Source organism: Oncorhynchus keta, chromosome 25, assembly GCF_023373465.1.
Source record: "Oncorhynchus keta strain PuntledgeMale-10-30-2019 chromosome 25, Oket_V2, whole genome shotgun sequence".
NCBI classification, from domain to species: Eukaryota; Metazoa; Chordata; class Actinopteri; order Salmoniformes; family Salmonidae; genus Oncorhynchus; species Oncorhynchus keta.
In genome coordinates this window covers 41,315,626-41,324,062 of record NC_068445.1, presented here as the reverse complement: position 1 = coordinate 41,324,062, position 8,437 = coordinate 41,315,626, and the positions used below count along the sequence as shown (strand labels likewise).

Genomic DNA, 8,437 nt, shown 5'->3' with positions numbered 1-8,437 from the left:
TTAATAAGGAAATAGACAGTTAGATGCATATACACTAAATCTATATTTATATATATGGGAGGAAGGCAAATACCTTCCACTGAGCTGTGTAAAGACAGACTGACAGGGGTGAGACAATTGATTGTAACTCATCTTAATGTTATTTTGTTGTTTGCAGGTGCACTATCCTTCTGACCCTATGTAACCAGGCCCATCTACTATCCTTCTGACCCTATGTAGCCAGGTCCCATCTACTATCCATCTGACCCTATGCAGCCAGGTCCCATCTACTATCCTTCTGACCCTATGTAGCCAGGTCCCATCTACTATCCTTCTGACCCTATGTAACCAGGTCCATCTACTATCCTCCTGACCCTATGTAACCAGGCCCATCTACTATCCTTCTGACCCTATGTAGCCAGGTCCCATCTACTATCATTCTGACTCTATGTAGCCAGGTCCCATCTACTATCATTCTGACCCTATGTAACCAGGCCCATCTACTATCCTTCTGACCCTATGTAGCCAGGTCCCATCTACTATCATTCTGACCCTATGTAACCAGGCCCATCTACTATCCTTCTGACCCTATGTAGCCAGGTCCATCTACTATCATTCTGACTCTATGTAGCCAGGTCCATCTACTATCCTTCTGACCCTATGTAGCCAGGTCCCATCTACTATCCTTCTGACCCTATGCAGCCAGGTCCCATATACTATCCTTCTGACCCTATGCAGCCAGGTCCCATCTACTATCCTTCTGACTCTATGTAGCCAGGTCCCATCTACTATCCTTCTGACCCTATGTAGCCAGGTCCCATCTACTATCCATCTGACCCTATGTAGCCAGGTCCCATCTACTATCCTTCTGACCCTATGTAGCCAGGTCCCATCTACTATCCTTCTGACCCTATGTAGCCAGGTCCCATCTACTATCCTTCTGACCCAGGTCCCATCTACTATCCTTCTGACTCTATGTAGCCACGTCCATCTACTATCCTTCTGACCCTATGTAGCCAGGTCCCATCTACTATCCTTCTGACCCTATGTAGCCAGGTCCCATTTACTATCCTTCTGACCCTATGTAGCCAGGTCCCATCTACTATCCTTCTGACCCTATGTAGCCAGGTCCCATCTACTATCCTTCTGACCCTATGTAGCCAGGTCCATCTACTATCCTTCTGACCCTATGTAGCCAGGTCCCATCTACTATCCTTCTGACTCTATGTAGCCAGGTCCCATCTACTATCCTTCTGACTCTATGTAGCCAGGTCCCATTGTCAGGACCCGGTTACGAACCCAGGTCTCCGGAGTGAGAAACAGTCACTTAACCACGAATAGTCGGCAGAACCCAGAAGATGAGGCAGACACAGCAGTACTTGAGACGGTGTATTTAATGAAGTAAAAAGTAAAGTCCTTCAGGAAAACATGTAACTCCACAACCTCAAAAGGAATTCCACAAGAACAAAGGTAATCTTCCAAGACAAAAGGTAAATCCACAAGGTGGTAGGTATAGCATAAAAAGCCTCAAAAGATACTAAAAAATAAATAAACAAGAACAAAAACAGAATTCCACAAGAGAGTCCACCGGGATCAACAATAGTTCACAGAATACTAGGGCTGGGTGCTAACATACAAACACAGAGCAAAGAACTGAGGAAAACTAAGGGTTTAAATACAATCAGGGGAAACGAGGCACAGGTGCAAATAATAATGGGGATCAAGGGAAAACAAAAGGTCAAAAAGCACAATGGGGAATCTAGTGACCAAAAACCGGAACAACCCTGGCCAAATCCTGACACCCATCTACTATCCTTCTGACTCTATGTAGCCAGGTCCCATCTACTATCCTCCTGACTCTATGTAGCCAGGTCCCATCTACTATCCTTCTGACCCTATGTAGCCAGGTCCCATTTACTATCCTTCTGACCCTATGTAGCCAGGTCCCATCTACTATCCTTCTGACCCTATGTAGCCAGGTCCCATCTACTATCCTTCTGACCCAGGTCCATCTACTATCCTTCTGACCCTTTGCAGCCAGGTCCCATCTACTATCCTTCTGACCCTATGTAGCCAGGTCCCATTTACTATGCTTCTGACCCTATGTAGCCAGGTCCCATCTACTATCCTTCTGACCCTATGCAGCCAGGTCCCATCTACTATCCTTCTGACTCTATGTAGCCAGGTCCCATCTACTATCCTTCTGACTCTATGTAGCCAGGTCCCATCTACTATCCTTCTGACCCAGGTCCCATCTACTATCCTTCTGACCCTATGTAGCCAGGTCCAATCTACTATCCTTCTGACCCTATGTAGCCAGGTCCCATCTACTATCCTTCTGACCCAGGTCCCATCTACTATCCTTCTGACCCTATGTAGCCAGGTCCCATCTACTATCCTTCTGACCCAGGTCCATCTACTATCCTTCTGACCCTTTGCAGCCAGGTCCCATCTACTATCCTTCTGACCCTATGCAGCCAGGTCCCATCTACTATCCTTCTGACTCTATGTAGCCAGGTCCCATCTACTATCCTTCTGACCCAGGTCCCATCTACTATCCTTCTGACCCTATGTAGCCAGGTCCCATCTACTATCCTTCTGACCCTATGTAGCCAGGTCCCATCTACTATCCTTCTGACCCTATGTAGCCAGGTCCATCTACTATCCTTCTGACCCTATGTACCCAGGTCCCATCTACTATCCTTCTGACCCAGGTCCCATCTACTATCCTTCTGACCCTATGTAGCCAGGTCCCATCTACTATCCTTCTGACCCTATGTAGCCAGGTCCCATCTACTATCCTTCTGACCCTATGTAGCCAGGTCCATCTACTATCCTTCTGATCCTATGTAGCCAGGTCCCATCTACTATCCTTCTGACCCTATGTAGCCAGGTCCATCTACTATCCATCTGACCCTATGTAGCCAGATCCCATCTACTATCCTTCTGACCCTATGTAGCCAGGTCCCATCTACTATCCTTCTGACCCAGGTCCCATCTACTATCCTTCTAACCCTATGTAGCCAGGTCCATCTACTATCCTTCTGACCCAGGTCCCATCTACTATCCTTCTGACTCTATGTAGCCAGCTCCCATCTACTATCCTTCTGACCCAGGTCCCATCTACTATCCTTCTGACCCTATGTAGACAGGTCCCATCTACTATCCTTCTGACCCTATGTAGCCAGGTCCCATCTACTATCCTTCTGACCCAGGTCCCATCTACTATCCTTCTGACCCTATGTAGCCAGGTCCCATCTACTATCCTTCTGGCCCTATGTAGCCAGGTCCCATTTACTATCCTTCTGACCCAGGTCCCATCTACTATCCTTCTGACCCTATGTAGCCAGGTCCCATCTACTATCCTTCTGACCCAGGTCCCATCTACTATCCTTCTGACCCTATGTAGCCAGGTCCATCTACTATCCTTCTGACCCTATGTAGCCAGGTTCCATCTACTATCCTTCTGACCCTATGTAGCCAGGTCCCATCTACTATCCTTCTGACCCAGGTCCCATCTACTATCCTTCTGACCCTATGTAGCCAGGTCCCATCTACTATCCTTCTGACCCTATGTAGCCAGGTCCCATCTACTATCCTTCTGACCCAGGTCCCATCTACTATCCTTCTGACCCTATGTAGCCAGGTCCCATCTACTATCCTTCTGACCCAGGTCCCATCTACTATCCTTCTGACCCTATGTAGCCAGGTCCCATCTACTATCCTTCTGACCCAGGTCCCATCTACTATCCTTCTGACCCTATGTAGCCAGGTCCCATCTACTATCCTTCTGACCCTATGTAGCCAGGTCCCATCTACTATCCTTCTGACCCTATGTAGCCAGGTCCCATCTACTATCCTTCTGACCCTATGTAGCCAGGTCCCATCTACTATCCTTCTGACCCTATGTAGCCAGGTCCCATCTACTATCCTTCTGACCCTATGTAGCCAGGTCCCATCTACTATCCTTCTGACCCTATGTAGACAGCACCCATCTACTATCCTTCTATCAGTGGAATGTCTGGTAGAAGCAGAGTATGATAAGGAGATGAATAGTTACACCAGCTCTGTCAGGAGGAATGGGACAAAATTCTCCCAAATTATTGTGGGAAGCTTGTGGGGGCTACCCAAAACATTTGATTCAAGTTAAACAATTTAAAAGCAATGCTACCAAATACTAATTGAGCATGTGTAAACTTCAGACTCACTGGACATGCAATGATGAAATAAAAGCTGAAATAAATCATTCTGTCTACTATTATTCTGACATTTCACATTCTTAAACTAAAGTGGTGATACTAACTTACCGAAGTCAGGGAATTTTTACTAGGATTAAATGTCAGGAATTATGAAAAACCGAGTTTAAATGTATTTGGCCAAGGTGTATGTAAACCTCCGGCTTCAACTGTATCAATATTGATTTTATATATCATTATATTGCAAATGGGTCTCTACAGAAGGTGTAAACGGTACAGCCAATGGTTACTTGCATAGTAGCAATATCAGAAATAGAAAGTGTCAAAATAAAGAAAATAATGTATGTCCACAAACAATATCAATAACGATAGTGACTATGTAGTTGAATGCAAACAATCAGGGGTAAAGTGGCTGAGCAGCAGGATAATGATAGAGGTAGCAGGAGGATAATGATAGAGGTAGCAGCAGGATAATGATAGAGGTAGCAGCAGGATAATGATAGAGGTAGCAGCAGGATAATGATAGAGGTAGCAGCAGGGTAATGATAGAGGTAGCAGCAGGATAATGATAGAGGTAGCAGCAGGATAATGATAGAGGTAGCAGCAGGATAATGATAGAGGTAGCAGCAGGATAATGATAGAGGTAGCAGCAGGATAATGATAGAGGTAGCAGCAGGATAATGATAGAGGTAGCAGCAGGATAATGATAGAGGTAGCAGCAGGATAATGATAGAGGTAGCAGCAGGATAATGATAGAGGTAGCAGCAGGATAATGATAGAGGTAGCAGCAGGATAATGATAGAGGTAGCAGCAGGATAATGATAGAGGTAGCAGCAGGATAATGATAGAGGTAGCAGCAGGATAATGATAGAGGTAGCAGCAGGATAATGATAGAGGTAGCAGCAGGGTAATGATAGAGGTAGCAGCAGGATAATGATAGAGGTAGCAGCAGGGTAATGATAGAGGTAGCAGCAGGATAATGATAGAGGTAGCAGCAGGATAATGATAGAGGTAGCAGCAGGATAATGATAGAGGTAGCAGTAGGATAATGATAGAGGTAGCAGCAGGGTAATGATAGAGGTAGCAGCAGGATAATGATAGAGGTAGCAGCAGGATAATGATAGAGGTAGCAGCAGGGTAATGATAGAGGTAGCAGCAGGATAATGATAGAGGTAGCAGCAGGGTAATGATAGAGGTAGCAGCAGGGTAATGATAGAGGTAGCAGCAGGATAATGATAGAGGTAGCAGCAGGGTAATGATAGAGGTAGCAGCAGGGTAATGATAGAGGTAGCAGCAGGATAATGATAGAGGTAGCAGCAGGATAATGATAGACGTAGCAGCAGGATAATGATAGAGGTAGCAGCAGGATAATGATAGAGGTAGCAGCAGGATAATGATAGAGGTAGCAGCAGGATAATGATAGAGGTAGCAGCAGGATAATGATAGAGGTAGCAGCAGGATAATGATAGAGGTAGCAGCAGGATAATGATATAGGTAGCAGCAGGGTAATGATAGAGGTAGCAGCAGGGTAATGATAGAGGTAGCAGCAGGATAATGATAGAGGTAGCAGCAGGATAATGATAGACGTAGCAGCAGGATAATGATAGAGGTAGCAGCAGGATAATGATAGAGGTAGCAGCAGGATAATGATAGAGGTAGCAGCAGCATATGTAGCAGCAGGGTAAACAAATAATAGTAGTCGCAACGTATGCGTTTGTGTTAGGACGGGCATGTAAATAGAGGGACTGCAGATAGTGCTGATGACTGGTCCGTCCAAACCACATAATGAACAAGGGAATCTATATTCGGAGAGCCTGTTTCTGTCCTGCCCTTGACTTTGGTGCAGGGCATGTGATGTCCATAGCCTCTTCGTCGCAAAACTCCCTGATCTTCTCAAAAATATACATTTGTCTAGCTGTCCAGTCCAGGTGGTGCTTGTACAGGCAGACCATTTATGTTTCTGCAGATGAACGTGGTACCTTCAGGCATTTGGAAATTGCTCCCAAGGATGAACCAGACTTGTGAAGGTCTTAGCTGAATTTTTTTGATTTTCCCATGATGTCAAGCAAAGAGGCATTGTGTTGAAAGGTAGGCCTTGACATAGATGCACCGGTGCACATCCAATTGACTCAAATGATGTCAATTAACCTATCAGAAGCTTCTAAAGCCATGACATAATTTTCTGAAATTTTCCAAGCTCTTTAAAGTCACAGTCAACTTGGTGTATGTAAACTTCTGACCCAATGGAATTGTGATACAATGAATTATATGTGATATAATCTGTCTGTAAATATTGTTGGAAAAAGTACTTGTGTCATGCACAAAGTAGATGTCCTAAAGGACTTGCCAAAACTCTAGTTTGTTAACAAGAAATTTGTGGAGTGGTTGAAAAACTAGTTTTAATGACTCCAACCTAAGTTTATAATAATAATAATAATAATAATAATAATAATAATATATGCCATTTAGCAGACGCTTTTATCCAAAGCGACTTACAGTCATGTGTGCATACATTCTACGTATGGGTGGTCCCGGGATCGAACCCACTACCCTGGCGTTACAAGCGCCATGCTCTACCAACTGAGCTACAGAAGGACCACATGTAAACATCCGGCTTCAACATAATTTTGTGACATACCACACAGACTCACTAAACACAAATGCTTCGTTTGTAAACTATGTCTGAGTGTTGGAGTGTGCCGCTGGATATCCGTTAAAAAAACTATGTTTTAATTGGGACGTCTGGTTTAAGGAATTTGAAATTATTTATACTTTTGATACATAGTACATTTTAGCAATCCCATTTACATTGATACTTTAAATCCTTAAAGAGATGGGTGTGGCTGGCTTAAGAGAGTGTGAATAATGCTGAATGGGTGTAGACAAAGGAGAGCTCTCAAGTTGGTCCCAAAATATTCAAAGGCCATTTTCTCAAAAGTGAGTTCATAAGTTTATCAACATTCAAAGCAGAATTACTTTCCCATTGTTCCTCAACTGTAGGGTATGATATACCATTTTGTAGCTCTGAGTCTCTAATTTTTACCAATGTAAAAACACAATTTCAAATTTGTATAGATAATACCGAATCCAGGTGTTGAGTCACACATAGCAGCACAACATTTCTTAGAATCAAGGGCAATGGTGACATAATGTCGGACCTTTAAGGTTGCAGTGACACATCTATAACCTGAGCGGAAATGAGATTGTATTACCCGAGTGAATACTACTGTCGAAACCCACCAAACCTACTGTAGTGGACATGTTTTGTGTCCTCTGTGTCTCTGCAAATGCGTGACTATATGAACGTGTTGTCTACTGATTATTGTGTTAGGATGATCTGTGAACTTGCTCTCAGGAAGGGAACTGATAGAAGAACATAAAGAAGGAAACACATTGTTACTTTGGCCCAACGCCTAGAAGCTATGTGTGCAAGGTCATTATCATCTTACTGCACCATGAGAGCAGAGACTCCTAGTTTGAGAGCATCCCTTTGGGAGCATCCCATCAGAGCTCCTAACAGACTTGTACTTTGACTATTTAGTTTGTTGTAACCTTTCTGGCCGTGATAATAGAGATCTGTTCATTTAACTTTGAGTCCATAGTGGTAATTTCCACAACACTTCCACGGTAGTAATTTTATGGCTGGTAATGACACCTACATAAGAGTGTCAAACACCACAAAACCTACCACACAAGGCAAAACATTCCATTACACCATAGCCTACTTGTCAACAGTATGTTTATATTATGTAACATTTTCTGAAATTGATAATTTTGAATTATCATATTATTATAGTAATTGAGCACACATTGATGTCAGACACCACCTACCCCAATGCTCTGTTTCTGATGACTGGGACGAATACCGATATATAGTTTTGACTTGAACCTGCCTGAAAATCTATGGCAAAACCTGAAAAGGTTACCTAGCAATGATCAACAACCAATTTGACAGAGCTTGAAGAATTTTGAAAAGTATAATGGGCAAATGTTGAACATTCCTGGTGTGTAAAGCTCTTAGATATTTACCCAGAAAGACTCACAGCTGTAATCAAAAGGTGATTCTACAAAGTATTCATGTAGTTCTTCTTAATATTCTGTATGAAGTAATGTTTCATGATCTGTGTGGATCCCAGGAAGAGCAGATAGTGCTAATAAAATATTTTTTAAATGTCATAACGTGTTCTGATGCTGATGGTCAAGTAAAGTGTTACCAATCATCAATATACTTTGCCTATATAGCCCTTCTTACATCAGCTGAT

General features: G+C 43.4%; 1 long non-coding RNA gene across 1 annotated transcript; it reads left to right on the top strand.

Annotated features, from left to right (window-relative positions):
- The first annotated feature begins 252 nt into the window (after positions 1–252).
- LOC127911803 (uncharacterized) lies at positions 253–4,340 on the top strand. The gene is made up of 3 exons (XR_008079409.1): positions 253–295; positions 758–928; positions 2,694–4,340. It is a non-coding gene; the product is annotated as an uncharacterized LOC127911803 (long non-coding RNA).
- The last annotated feature ends 4,097 nt before the right edge of the window (positions 4,341–8,437 follow it).